This window comes from Polyodon spathula, chromosome 2 (genome assembly GCF_017654505.1).
Source record: "Polyodon spathula isolate WHYD16114869_AA chromosome 2, ASM1765450v1, whole genome shotgun sequence".
Classification (NCBI taxonomy): Eukaryota; Metazoa; Chordata; class Actinopteri; order Acipenseriformes; family Polyodontidae; genus Polyodon; species Polyodon spathula.
Genome location: NC_054535.1, coordinates 52,385,377 through 52,398,488, shown reverse-complemented (window position 1 = coordinate 52,398,488; position 13,112 = coordinate 52,385,377).

Genomic DNA, 13,112 nt, shown 5'->3' with positions numbered 1-13,112 from the left:
TGAAGGAGCTACAGAGTTCAGTGGCTGGGAGTGGAGTAATGGTGCAGCAGTCAGCCATATCAAGAGCTCTGCATAACACTGGCCTGAATGGGAGGGTGGCAAGAAAGAAGCCGTTACTCAAAAAGTACCATCTGAAAGCACGTCTGGAGTTTGCCAGAAAGCATGAGAGTGACCCAGCTGTGATGTGGGAAAAGGTTTGGTGGTCAGATGAGACCAAGATAGAGCTTTTAGGCCAAAACTCAAAGTGCTCTGTGTGGCGCAAACCTAACACTGCCCATGCCTCAAGACACACCATCCCTACAGTGAAGTATGGTGGTGGCAGTATCATGCTGTGGGGATGCTTCTCATCAGCAGGGACTGGGCATCTTGTTACAATTGAAGGACGAATGGATGGAGCAAAATACAGGAAAATACTGCAAGAGAATCTGATTCAGTCCGCTAAAAAACTGAAGCTTGGGAGGAAATTTACCTTTAAGCAGGACAATGATCCCAAGCACAAGGCCAAAGCAACATTGGAGTGGCTCAAGAACAAAAAGGTGAATGTCTTACAGTAGCCCAGTCAAAGTCCTGATCTCAATCCCATTGAGAATCTGTGGCACTATTTGAAAATTGAGGTCCACAAGCGTCGTCCAACCAACCTGAACAACCTGGAGCAAATCTGCCAAGAAGAATGGACCAAAATCACTCCGACACTGTGTGCAAAGCTGGTACATACTTACCCCAAAAGACTTAAAGCTGTTATTGCAGCGAAAGGTGGCTCTACCAAATATTAATGTGTGGGTGTTGAATACTTATGCAAGCAAGATATTTCAGTTTTTTATTTTTCTAAAAATATTTCCCAACATAAAACCACTGTCACTTTACAATAATTGATTTTGAGTTTAAGTGTTTTAAAATAAAATATCGAACAGAACGAAATTTCAGTGTACCATTTGTAATTCAGTAATATGAGAGAATTGTTCAGGGGTCTGAATACTTTTGCAAGGCACTATATATATTCGAATAAGATAACGTGTGATTTAAAAAAAAAAAACCTTACCTCTTAAAACAGCCTGTTTCAGGTTGCTTGGGGATGTCTGTCAATCTGCAGTTATCTTACCAAGGAATTTCCCAGTTGTTTTAAAATACAATGTAGGCATTTCTTATTAGTATATTGTATTAGAGGGGTTAATGGAATATTGTTTCATTAATGTGCGATGCTCTGTATTTAAAAAGTAACATGTGATATTATAATTATATATAATATATATATATATATATATATATATATATATATATATATATATATATATATATATATATATATCTAATTATCTTTTATTTTCTTTAAGCTAAGCCAGAAGTCTTGTACAGCCGAAGGGAAGGAGAAAAGCTTGCTTCAGCTGCTAAAAGAAAGGCAAGCTTTAAAATGGAAAGCACCCTTACATTCATTTGAAAGTAGTAAGAAAGCAAGAAAAGTTCCACATTTAGCCAGAGAGACAGCACTGGGAGATTCAGACATCACAACAGATGACGATGATGATGGTGAAATTATTCCAAAAAAATGTATGATTCAACTTAAATTGAACAAAGTTGAGGAAGGTGCAAGGACACAGCAGAGGAAATAGAGAAATTGAAAGAAAGAAACTTATATCTGGAAGAAGAAAATAAAACGTATAAGGAGCTGAACCTCTCCCTACAAAAATATTTACTTTCTAAAATAAATAATGGTGGACTGTAGGTTCCTTTATGAATTGAAAAAAGTTAATGAATGTATTGCAGAGTTTAACTTTAATTAACAGAACAGACATTAGTAGTGCTAAATTATTTTCTATAACACTTTATTGCTCACTTAATATAAAGTGTTACTTTATTTTCTAGTTGGACAAGTCTTCCCAGCGACAGCGAGTGGGAGAAGTACAGCGTGGAAAAGTACAGAGCAGTTTCGAAGCAGAAAGGAGAAATTGCATCTTGAATTGCTTTAATCAGAAAACAGAGGACATTGGGGAAACACAGCCGCGTGTGTTTTTCTGATAACAAACAAGCTGAAACTCGGAGCAGCTGATTCAAATTCAGCGCCGTTTTGAGACACGGGCGAGGGGAGGAGCCGACAGCACAGCAGAACAACGCAGTTAAACGAGGCAGTCTTCCCAGCGACAGCGAGTGGGAGAAGTACAGCGTGGAAAAGTACAGAGCAGTTTCGAAGCAGAAAGGAGAAATTGCATCTTGAATTGCTTTAATCAGAAAACAGAGGACATTGGGGAAACACAGCCGCGTGTGTTTTTCTGATAACAAACAAGCTGAAACTCGGAGCAGCTGATTCAAATTCAGCGCCGTTTTGAGACACGGGCGAGGGGAGGAGCCGACAGCACAGCAGAACAACGCAGTTAAACGAGGCAGTCTTCCCAGCGACAGCGAGTGGAAGCGACAGCGAGTGGGAGAAGTACAGCGTGGAAAAGTACAGAGCAGTTTCGAAGCAGGTTGAAAGCAGGTTGACGGCTGCAGAAGAAACTAAACTTCAAAAAAAAAAAAAACCCTCAACATGGTCTTCAAGCCAGTAATCTGTGACACCTGCTTGATGTGGGAAATCCGAGAAAACCCAGCGGAGCTAAACCAAGTGTGCGTAAAGTGCCGCGCGATCCAGGATTTGCATAAACTAGTAAGTATGCTAGAAATGGAGCTGGAGGAAGTGAGACAGCAACAGGATCTTGAGGAACTGGCACACCCACAATTCATGGAAGTCTGCATCACCCCTAACAGACTGAAAGCCACCAGGGAGATAGAAGGTCAGAACAGCTGGGTTCAGGTAGGCAGAAGCAGGGAAAAAAAGAAACTTCGTCAAACACAACCACCAGAAATCGAAACAACCAACAGATTTGAGTCACTTCAGAATGGTGATGAGCAAAACCAACAACAAGAGAATGAAAGGAACAACATCCAGGACCCTATTGACAGTGGTGACAAGACAGTAAAAAGAAGGGAGGTCATGATTGTTGGGGACTCCATATTGAGAAACACAGCAAGTTCAGTTCGCAGTTTGGACCCCCTTACTACAACAGTGTGCTGCCTTCCGGGAGCCTCGGTCAAGCACATCACTGAGAACGTGGACAGGCTCCTAGAACGAACAGGAGACGACCCGGTAGTAGTCGTCCACATCGGTACAAACAACATTGGAAGAGACAGACCAAAATCCCTGCAAAACAAATTCAGAGAGCTAGGAAGGAAATTAAAAGAGAAAACCAAAACTGTGGTATTTTCTGGTATACTACCCGCACCTTGCAAAGGACCATATGGACAGCTGGAAATAATTAATCAAAACGAATGGTTGAAGACGTGGTGCACACGGGAAGGCTTCACCTATCTTGATCATTGGACCACATTCTACAACGAGGACTATCTGTATAGACGGGATGGACTGCATTTAAATAACAAGGGAACTAGTCTACTTGGAGAAAAGATCCTCGAGCAGGTTCGGAAGCATTTAAACTAGAAAGGAAGGGGGGAGAAATGAACAAAAAAACAGAAGGGAGACCGCATCAAAACAAGAACAACAACTCAGGTAAGACAACCATTAAATGTATTTATCTAAATGCTAGAAGTATCAGAAACAAAATTCTAGAACTTGAAGCTACTGCACTAACAGGTAACTATGATGTGATAGGTGTTACAGAAACGTGGTTATCTGAGAGTGATGGGGACGAATATAATATTTGTGGGTATACACTGTATAGGAAAGACAGGCAGGACAGAAGAGGAGGAGGGGTAGCGCTATACATAAGAAACAGTCTTGAAGCCCAGGTGTTAAACCTGGACAAAGAAAATAAAACCGAATCAATATGGGTCAGAATAACAGACAAAAATTCAAAAGGCATAATAATAGGAGCATGCTATAGACCGCCAGATTCAGACGGTGAGCACAATAATCTGTTATACAATGACATTAGAAATGTGTGTAGCAAAGGAGAAGCCATACTAATGGGGGATTTCAACTTCCCCCAAATAAAATGGGAAAACCCGGTGGGTAGCGCGAAGGATGAAATAGAAATGGTGGAAATGACAAATGACTGCTTCCTAACACAATTTGTCAAGGCACCGACTAGAGGGGAGGCATGCCTTGATTTAGTCTTTTCAAATAACGAAGACAGAATAACTAAAACAGAGGTCAGAGAACCACTGGCAAACTCAGACCACAACATGGTCTCATTTGAAGTGTTTTTTAAATCCCCAAAAGTAAAGACTAAAGCTAAGGTTTACAATTTTAGAAAAGCAAACTATGAAGGCATGAAACAGAGACTAACAGAAGTAGATTGGAGTAAAATAGAGAAAACACCCACAGAAGAAGGATGGTTGTTCTTCAAAAATGTAGTACTAGAGGCGCAAAACAATTATATCCCTAAAGTAGACAAATCTAAATGTAAAACTAAATTGCCAAAATGGTTTAATAGATCAATTAAAAAAAAATATTCAGCGAAAAAAGGCACTTTACAGAGCATTAAAAAAAGGACCAAAAAGAAAGTACACAGAAAGAGTACACAGAACTGCAAAAGCAAGTCAAAAAGGAAGTTAGAAAGGCCAAGAGAGAAATAGAAATGAACATTGCTAAGGAAGCTAAAACCAATTCCAAAATGTTTTTCCAATATTACAACAGCAAGAGAACATTCAAAGAGGAGATTAAATGTTTAAGAGATACAAATGGCAAAATCATAGAGGAAGAAAAAAAAATAGCAAATATGTTAAATGATTACTTTTCACAAGTTTTTACAAAGGAAGATACTGACAACATGCCCCACATGTCATCCAGTTCCTATCCAGTTTTAAATAACTTTAGCATAACTGAGGCAGAAGTGTTAAAGGGACTAGGAGCTCTTAAAATAAACAAATCCCCTGGGCCGGATGAGATCCTCCCAGTAGTACTCAAAGAAATGAAAGAAGTAATTTACAAACCGCTAACCAAGATCATGCAGCAGTCTCTTGACACAGGGGTGGTACCGACAGACTGGAAAATTGCAAACGTAATACCGATCCACAAAAAGGGAAACAAAACTGAACCAGGTAACTACAGACCAGTAAGCCTGACTTCTATTATATGCAAACTTATGGAAACTATAATAAGATCCAAAATGGAAAATTACCTATATGGTAACAGGGTACTGGGAGACAGTCAACATGGTTTTAGGAAAGGGAGATCGTGCCTAACTAACTTGCTTGATTTTTTTGAGGATGCAACATCGATAATGGATAATTGCAAAGCATATGACATGGTTTATTTAGATTTCCAGAAAGCTTTTGACAAAGTCCCGCACAAAAGATTAATTCTCAAACTGAACGCAGTAGGGATTCAAGGAAACACATGTACATGGATTAGGGAGTGGTTAACATGTAGAAAACAGAAAGTACTGATTAGAGGAAAAACCTCAGAATGGAGTGTGGTAACCAGTGGTGTACCACAGGGATCAGTATTAGGTCCTCTGCTATTCCTAATCTACATTAATGATTTAGATTCTGGTATAGTAAGCAAACTTGTTAAATTTGCAGACGACACAAAAGTAGGAGGAGTGGCAAACACTGTTGCAGCAGCAAAGGTCATTCAAAATGATCTAGACAAGATTCAGAACTGGGCAGACACATGGCAAATGACATTTAATAGAGAAAAGTGTAAGGTACTGCACGCAGGAAATAAAAATGTACATTATAAATATCATATGGGAGATATTGAAATTGGAGAAGGAATCTATGAAAAAGACCTAGGAGTTTTTGTTGACTCAGAAATGTCTTCATCTAGGCAATGTGGGGAAGCTATAAAAAAGGCTAACAAGATACTCGGATACATTGTGAAAAGTGTTGAATTTAAATCAAGGGAAGTAATGTTAAAACTGTACAATGCACTTGTAAGACCTCATCTTGAATATTGTGTGCAGTTCTGGTCACCTCGCTATAAAAAAGATATTGCTGCTCTAGAAAGAGTGCAAAGAAGAGCGACCAGAATTATTCCGGGCTTAAAAGGCATGTCATATGCAGACAGGCTAAAAGAATTGAATCTGTTCATTCTTGAACAAAGAAGACTACGTGGCGACCTAATTCAAGCATTCAAAATTCTAAAAGGTATTGACAGTGTCGACGCAAGGGACTTTTTCAGCCTGAAAAAAGAAACAAGGACCAGGGGTCACAAATGGAGTTTAGAAAAAGGGGCATTCAGAACAGAAAATAGGAGACACTTTTTTACACAGAGAATTGTGAGGGTCTGGAATCAACTCCCCAGTAATGTTGTTGAAGCTGACACCCTGGGATCCTTCAAGAAGCTGCTTGATGAGATTTGGGATCAATAAGCTACTAACAACCAAACGAGCAAGATGGGCCGAATGGCCTCCTCTCGTTTGTAAACTTTCTTATGTTCTTAAGAATATTAAATTTCTCTTTAATTTGTTTTAAGCTTATTCTACTGTATAGATAAACGATATGGAGTTTCTAATGCACAACAAGTTATAGATTGTAAAAGGTTGGGGGAAATATATTCATATTTAAATATTTTCCAATACCTCATAATATATATATGTTGTCTTGTTTCATCACAGCTTCCCCACATAATAGTGGAATGAACTCACCTCAGGCACTAAACACAATGGTTCCCACAGCACCATCCCCTGTAACCAAAACATGTTCCCTTTATTCTGTTAACGATGATTAGGTATACTATCACATTCACTTAATTTTTCAGAGTTTCTTCCACGCTACCTATTGCATTTTATTCATCTTAGACTCATCAATTAAGACAACCAGACTTCAGATTGCAGTTAATTTATAACTAATGTTTTAGATTTGTTCAGAAATTGTTTTACAACCACATTTGGTCAACTCTGCCCTCCTCTGAATCTACTCTGGAGGACAGAAACCTGCTGTTAACCTGGCTGAGTGGGGCCCAATGCTGTAATCATATGTGTAAATGATTTTACCTTTGATAGCTGACCTTTTTCAGTATAAATACAAAACTAAATACAATTAAATGTATAGTAAGTGCAAAAACAGAGATTGTGATCTTTTCAGGTGTAATATTTCAGTGCCAAAGTTTGCAGTCAATGCTCTTGACTGAAGAGAAGCAAGCAATATAGTGATATAAATATATATGCAAAGAACTGGATAGGATTGGGTATGACTAGTAGGAAATAGCTGTTTAAATCATCCTGGCTTTTAAAAAAAAAAAATTTAACTGATTCTGTCAGAAAGGTACAAGTAAGAATATCTAAAACCTAAATCACTATTTAGATCCTAGGATTAGCTGAGCAAAGATTGATTCAATTTAGATATGGTCTGGTGATCAGACCAGCAAGTGATGGGACAAGATGGTCAGACAAGCAGTAAACCAGTTAAGTTGTTCCAAAACACAACCCTAGCTGGTCACCAGCTAGACCAGTTTAAGCTGGTCAATGTTGGAATTTCCAGCAGGGTATCCCTATGAACTTCCTACTGAAATACTACTAGAGGCAATTTACTGAAAATTAAAACATTTTTGAAGACATAGCCAGACATTAATATGCAAATAGATTCACAACGGAGCTGAGTAATATGTAAAGCTCAGTTTAATTAATAGGATAATGACGTATGTACAAGGCAAACTGTGGTCTGTGTTTTAACACCTTAGTTTTTAATGTGTTTTTTTTTTTTTTGAATGGACACCTCTAGGGGAGTTTTTGGAAAGCCCTTGCAGTCTGCAATAAGCTCAATTTATCATTTTCAAAAGCAATTGTTTATCCTTTTCATGAGTAGCTGTCATGCAGTTTTAAAGCATTGTGTGCTATGTGTTGTGTATAGTTTGAAATCTGCATGTGTTTTAGTACATTAATAACTGATTATACATTCACAAATATGCCTCTTGAGCTGCAGTGTAGTGGCACATAATTCATTATCACAATACCTAGAACAAAAGTTGCAATACAACAATTGTTGGAATCCTGGCACTAGCGTGACTTGTATTGCGATCTTGAGGTAACTCACCTGGCCTCTTTGTGCTTCAATGTACCCAGCTGTACACCTGGCTGGGTGCAAAACCTCATAGAGAGAGGCTGCATGAACCTGCATTGTTTATAGGTAAGGACAATAAAACAGCTAATAACCCAAAACTAACCATTCAGTATTATGGTACACAGTAAGTTACAATTGCATTTATTCAAAGTAAACAAACAAACAAAAAAACAGGAAGAGAGAATTTGATCAGAATAGGAAATGTGATATACAGTTTTCACGCTGTAGTCATTTTGTAATCGGTTCTGGGTACTTCGTATCTAGATTGACGCACCTACTGAAAGAAAGATTGTTACGATTAGATATTCAGCTGGTTTCAGGTGCACATTTATTAACAAGCAATGTGCAATGAGGCTCTCAAACACTGAAAGGATAATTCAGTTGTGGTCTTTTTTCAAAGGGTGCCCTGCTGCTCCTTTAGTTTCATTTTCAATTTGAGATAATATTGAAAAAAAGTATTAATACTTGGGATCTGGTGGATAATAAGCAGAGTTAGCAGCACGTTAGAGGAGCAGTTGCACCAGACCATGGTGAAGGAAGCAGCTGGTTCACCCTTTGGGCCTCTGTAGAAACAGTTCATTTTTGTGGTTGGGTTCTACTGCAAGTAAAGAACGCTAAGCCCAGCCTATATATTTCAGGGTGAATTTCTGTTAAACAGAATGGTAAATAAAGTGTAGGAAATACAGTTAGAAAAAAAAAAGGGTTTGAACCTAAATCCTTTGTACCGGTAATATATTTGGAACAACTGTATGCAAATACTATTTAGTGCATCACATATACAGCAGAATAGGTTTTCCTCTAAGACAGATGGTTCCTTGTGGAGACAATAAGACATTGTTTTCTGGAATGCAGGTTCTGTATAGAGGTTCACTGCTTTGGAGGCAATGAACAGAAAAATTTGGGCTTTGCAACACTGTCCTTTCCAGAAGCACCATAGCATTAGACCAGGAGATTTGGACTGGTAAAAAAAAAAAGAAGCCGATAGTAAAATTGTCGATTGAGGTCTTCCAGTTGGTCACAGACATTCAATAGAAAGTGGAATGTTCTTATATTCAAACTACAGTAAGCGAGAAATGTGTTTAACGGGCATTCTCAGTGTGGAATAGTGATCTATTCTCAGTCCCCTACCCCTTTTGATAAGGGTGGTCACTCCTTTTCAAGTGTGACTGCTGACGTCTTCACAAAATAACAGGTTCATAAATTAAATAACCCTATCCCAAGTGTCTGAATTATTTACACCTTCAGAGACAATAGAAACATTTTCTCATTACTGGCACTGGGTACCAGTTTTAGTAAGCTTTTTAAACTTCATAGTGTTGTACATGCATTCTTTTAATAAACAATTCTGCCTTACCTGGAAAAGTCTGTGTAGTGTGCTTTGTTGTTCTTTCACTGTCCCATTTTGGAAAGTCCTGCATCCTTGTTGTGTTACCTGAGTGAATCCTATGTACATTTTTAATTCACATCCCGGAATTAACTTCCAACCATCTAAGTGGAACGTTAAATAACTGAGTTGTTTTTAAAAAACTTCAGGAATCAAAATGTAACATGGAAAAGAAAAATAACAGATATTAGTCTGCTTGGTTTGAATCATCTATCAGTTTTACAGTGCACATTCCATGCACTTGAATGATTAAATTCACAAATATCCTTTGCCCTGTTAGTTCATAAGGATTAGCAGAGGAAATGGGAGCAAGTGGTAAGATTATCTGAAGTTGCATATTCTTAAGTAAAACAGGAAGATGGTTAAGTTAGCCAATGGCACCTTCTCTAATGAATAATTGCCGGCAGCTGGAAAAAACTGACACAGCCAAGATAATAAACACAACAATAGCTGGTTAACATAAATGGTAACTTCTTGCTGACAAGCCATTTTCAAGGCTACCTCAAACAGATCACCACATCTTTTGAACACATCTCAGTTGTGGTACACTGTGGCAAAGTGCCCCACCCCTGGGCTATATATTTGTGTTGTATGTTAGGTGTTGTGTATTAATGTTGGTGTATAGTCATTGGTACACAGGATATAAATGGGTCTGTGTAACACGAGTGTTTAAAATTTGTATATAAGTATTTAGGCACAAGGATTACACAGCACTTCACGTGCAGGTAAAATGTAATAATGTGTGAGCACGGGAATTGCATTTTTATTAGTTCACTTGTAGTTGTACCGAGACTCCAATTGAATGATTGATTAGCCGTCGAGTCTCGGTACAGCTGCATAAAAGCAGCATGTTTTCACTCACTCGAGGTTGTGTGTTCGGTGAGTGGAGAAGGGGTGTGGAGAGGAGACAATTAAAAACACAAGTAAAAGAAAATACGTGATTTCACTCACCATGTTTGTTCGTCCATTGTGTTAGTGTCTGTTTCGTTTAGTGTTAATTCGTTTTGTTTGTCTGTTTATTTTGGCCTCAAGTGCCGTGTCCTGTTTTGGTGTGCTGTTTTTGTTTAAATCTTTTGTTTATTATTATTTAATAAAACATTGAGCATCCCTGTGCCTCAGTATCACCCGTTACTTCCTGAGCCTATTTCTGGTTTGGCGTCAGCACTGCAAGGCATCCTGGTCACATATGGTGTCAGATCGGGACAACAGCGCCTCCAAGCGTCAGATCAGGAATACGGCGGGTGAACCTTTTTTTTGCACAACAGGAGTGTTTTTTTGTATTTTGGGAAATAAAAAATAATAATAAAGAAATGGAAGTCTGGAGCTGGAGAGATGGCTGCCAGGACCTAGAGGACTTCCTTGGTGGTCTAGAGGACCAAAGCTGATGCCTTGCCTGTGGGGAGTTTGGGCACTTGGTGGTGCAATGTCCCTACGAAGAGGGAGAGGAGAAGGAGGCAGAGATGGGGAAAGGTGAGGAGGAAGCAGAAGGAGCCAAGATGGTTCACCCTGTGCATTGCCTATAGGCATGAGGACGAGGACTGCCCAAAGCAGGAGCCAGAGGATGAGGAGACCGAACGTCCTACGCCTGAGTTGGAGGAGCCTGAGCACCCAGCAATCAGAAGGGGGGGAGCATAGATGTCTACAGCCCACAAAGGGGGAGTCAGTGCGCACACAGCTCCAGAAAGGGAAGGCAGAACATCCACAGCCCACGTCTCCACCAACAGAGAGAGAATGCCTGCTGTTTCCACCTCCACCAGCAGAGGAAGAATGTCTGCTGTTTCCACCTCCACCAGCAGAGGAAGAATGCCTGCCGTTTCCACCTCCAACCCCAGCAGAAGAAGAATACCTGCTGGTTTCACCCCGAGAGGGAGAGCCACACCAGTTCCCTGCAAGAGAGGGAGAGCAACAACAGTCCCCTGCAAGAAAGGGAGAGCAGCACCAGTCCCCTGAAATAAGGGGAGACTACATGCCGCTCCCACCTCCGTCGTCAGAAGATTACACGCTGCTCCCACCTCCGTCACCAGGAGGCTACACTCCACTCCCACCTCCACCGCTTCCACCGCCCAGAGCAGAGCAGCAGGAGCTGCCTCTGCCTCCGCCACCTCAACCTCCACCGACAGGAGCAGAGCAGCAGGAGCTGCCTCTGCCTCCAACACCTCCACCAGGAGAGGATGAATGCCTGCTGGGTCCCCGTTCACCAGCAGAGGGTGAATGCCTGCTGGTATCACTTTCTCCACAATCACGAGGAGAGGAGCTGGAGCTGCCTCTGCCTCCACCATCATGGCAAGAGAAGCAGGAGCTGCCTCTCCCTTCATCAGAAGGACCAGGACTAGATGTTGGCGGCCCTCAGCAGCCCTTGCATAGGCTGCTGATGGAAGCACAGGGAAGAACCACCCAGCTGCAGTGGCCGAGAAGAGGGCCAAAACCAACACCCCAGCTTGTCCTAACTCCCTTCACGTCTTCGCCCAAGGATGCCTGCCGCGATTTGCCCAAATACTTGCTGCGCTTCGTCCAAGGATGCCTGCCACTCCGCATCGCCTGGGGTTGCCAGCCTCTCCACATCGCCTGGGGCTGCCTCTGTCTCCACATTGTACGTGGAGCCACCGGTGGCAGGATACGAGAGAGAAGCCGAATTCCCGTTGACGCCTCTATGGCCATGGGCTCCCCTCCCGAGTTCTTCTCCCGAGGGTCCGCCTGGGGTCTGCATCACCTGGGGTCGCTGGAACTGCTTCGCCAGGGGTTGCCGTCAGCTCTGCTTGGGCACAGGGGTCAGTGTGGCCGGAGCCCCACCAGAGGGAGCTGCCGGCTATGAAGAAGGGGGGAGAGGTCAGGAGACCACCTTCCTCAGCAGCCTTTCCGCTTCCAGGACTGAAAGCATTGCCCCAGGCAGTTTTTCCGCTGCCAGGGGTGCAACGGGACAGAGCAGCTTTTCCGCTGCGGGAGTGGACCACCATGCTGTCAGCCGTGCCACTACCACCAGGGGAGCTGACAGCATTTTCAGCCACGGGCCCAGTGAAGCCTTCATTCCTGGCCCAAGGCTTTGATCTGGACTGCTGGGTTTTTAAGGGGGGAGGTGGCCATTGAGGCCAGGTGTGCTTTGCACAAGGGGAGGTATATGTGGCAAAGTTCCCTACCCTGGGGCTATTTATTTGTGTTGTATTTTATGTGTTGTGTGTTAATGTTGGTGTATAGTCATTGGTACACGGGATATAAATGGGTCTGTGTAACACAAGTGTTTAAAAATGTATATTTGTATTTAAGTACAAGTATTGCACAGCACTTCACGTGCAGGTAAAATGTAATAATATGTGAGCACGGGGAATTGCACTTTTATTAGTTCGTGTGCAGTTGTACCGGGACTCCAATTGAATGATTGATTAGCAATCGAGTCTCGGTACAGCTGCATAAAAGCAGCATGTTTTCACTCACTCGAGGTTGTGTGTTCGGTGAGTGGAGAATGAGTGTGGAGAGGTGAAAATTAAAAACACAAGTAAAAGTAAATACGTGATTTCACTCACCGTGTTTGTCTGTTTGTCCGCTGTGTTAGTGTCTGTTTCGTTTAGTGTTAATTCGTTTTGTTTGTCTGTTTATTTTGGCCTTGTCGTGTCCTGTTTTGGTGTGCTATTTTTTGTTTAAATCTTTTGTTTATTATTATTTAATAAAACATTGAGCGTCCCTGTGCCTCAGTTTCACCAGTTACTTCCTAAGTCTATTTCTGGTCTGACGTCACCAC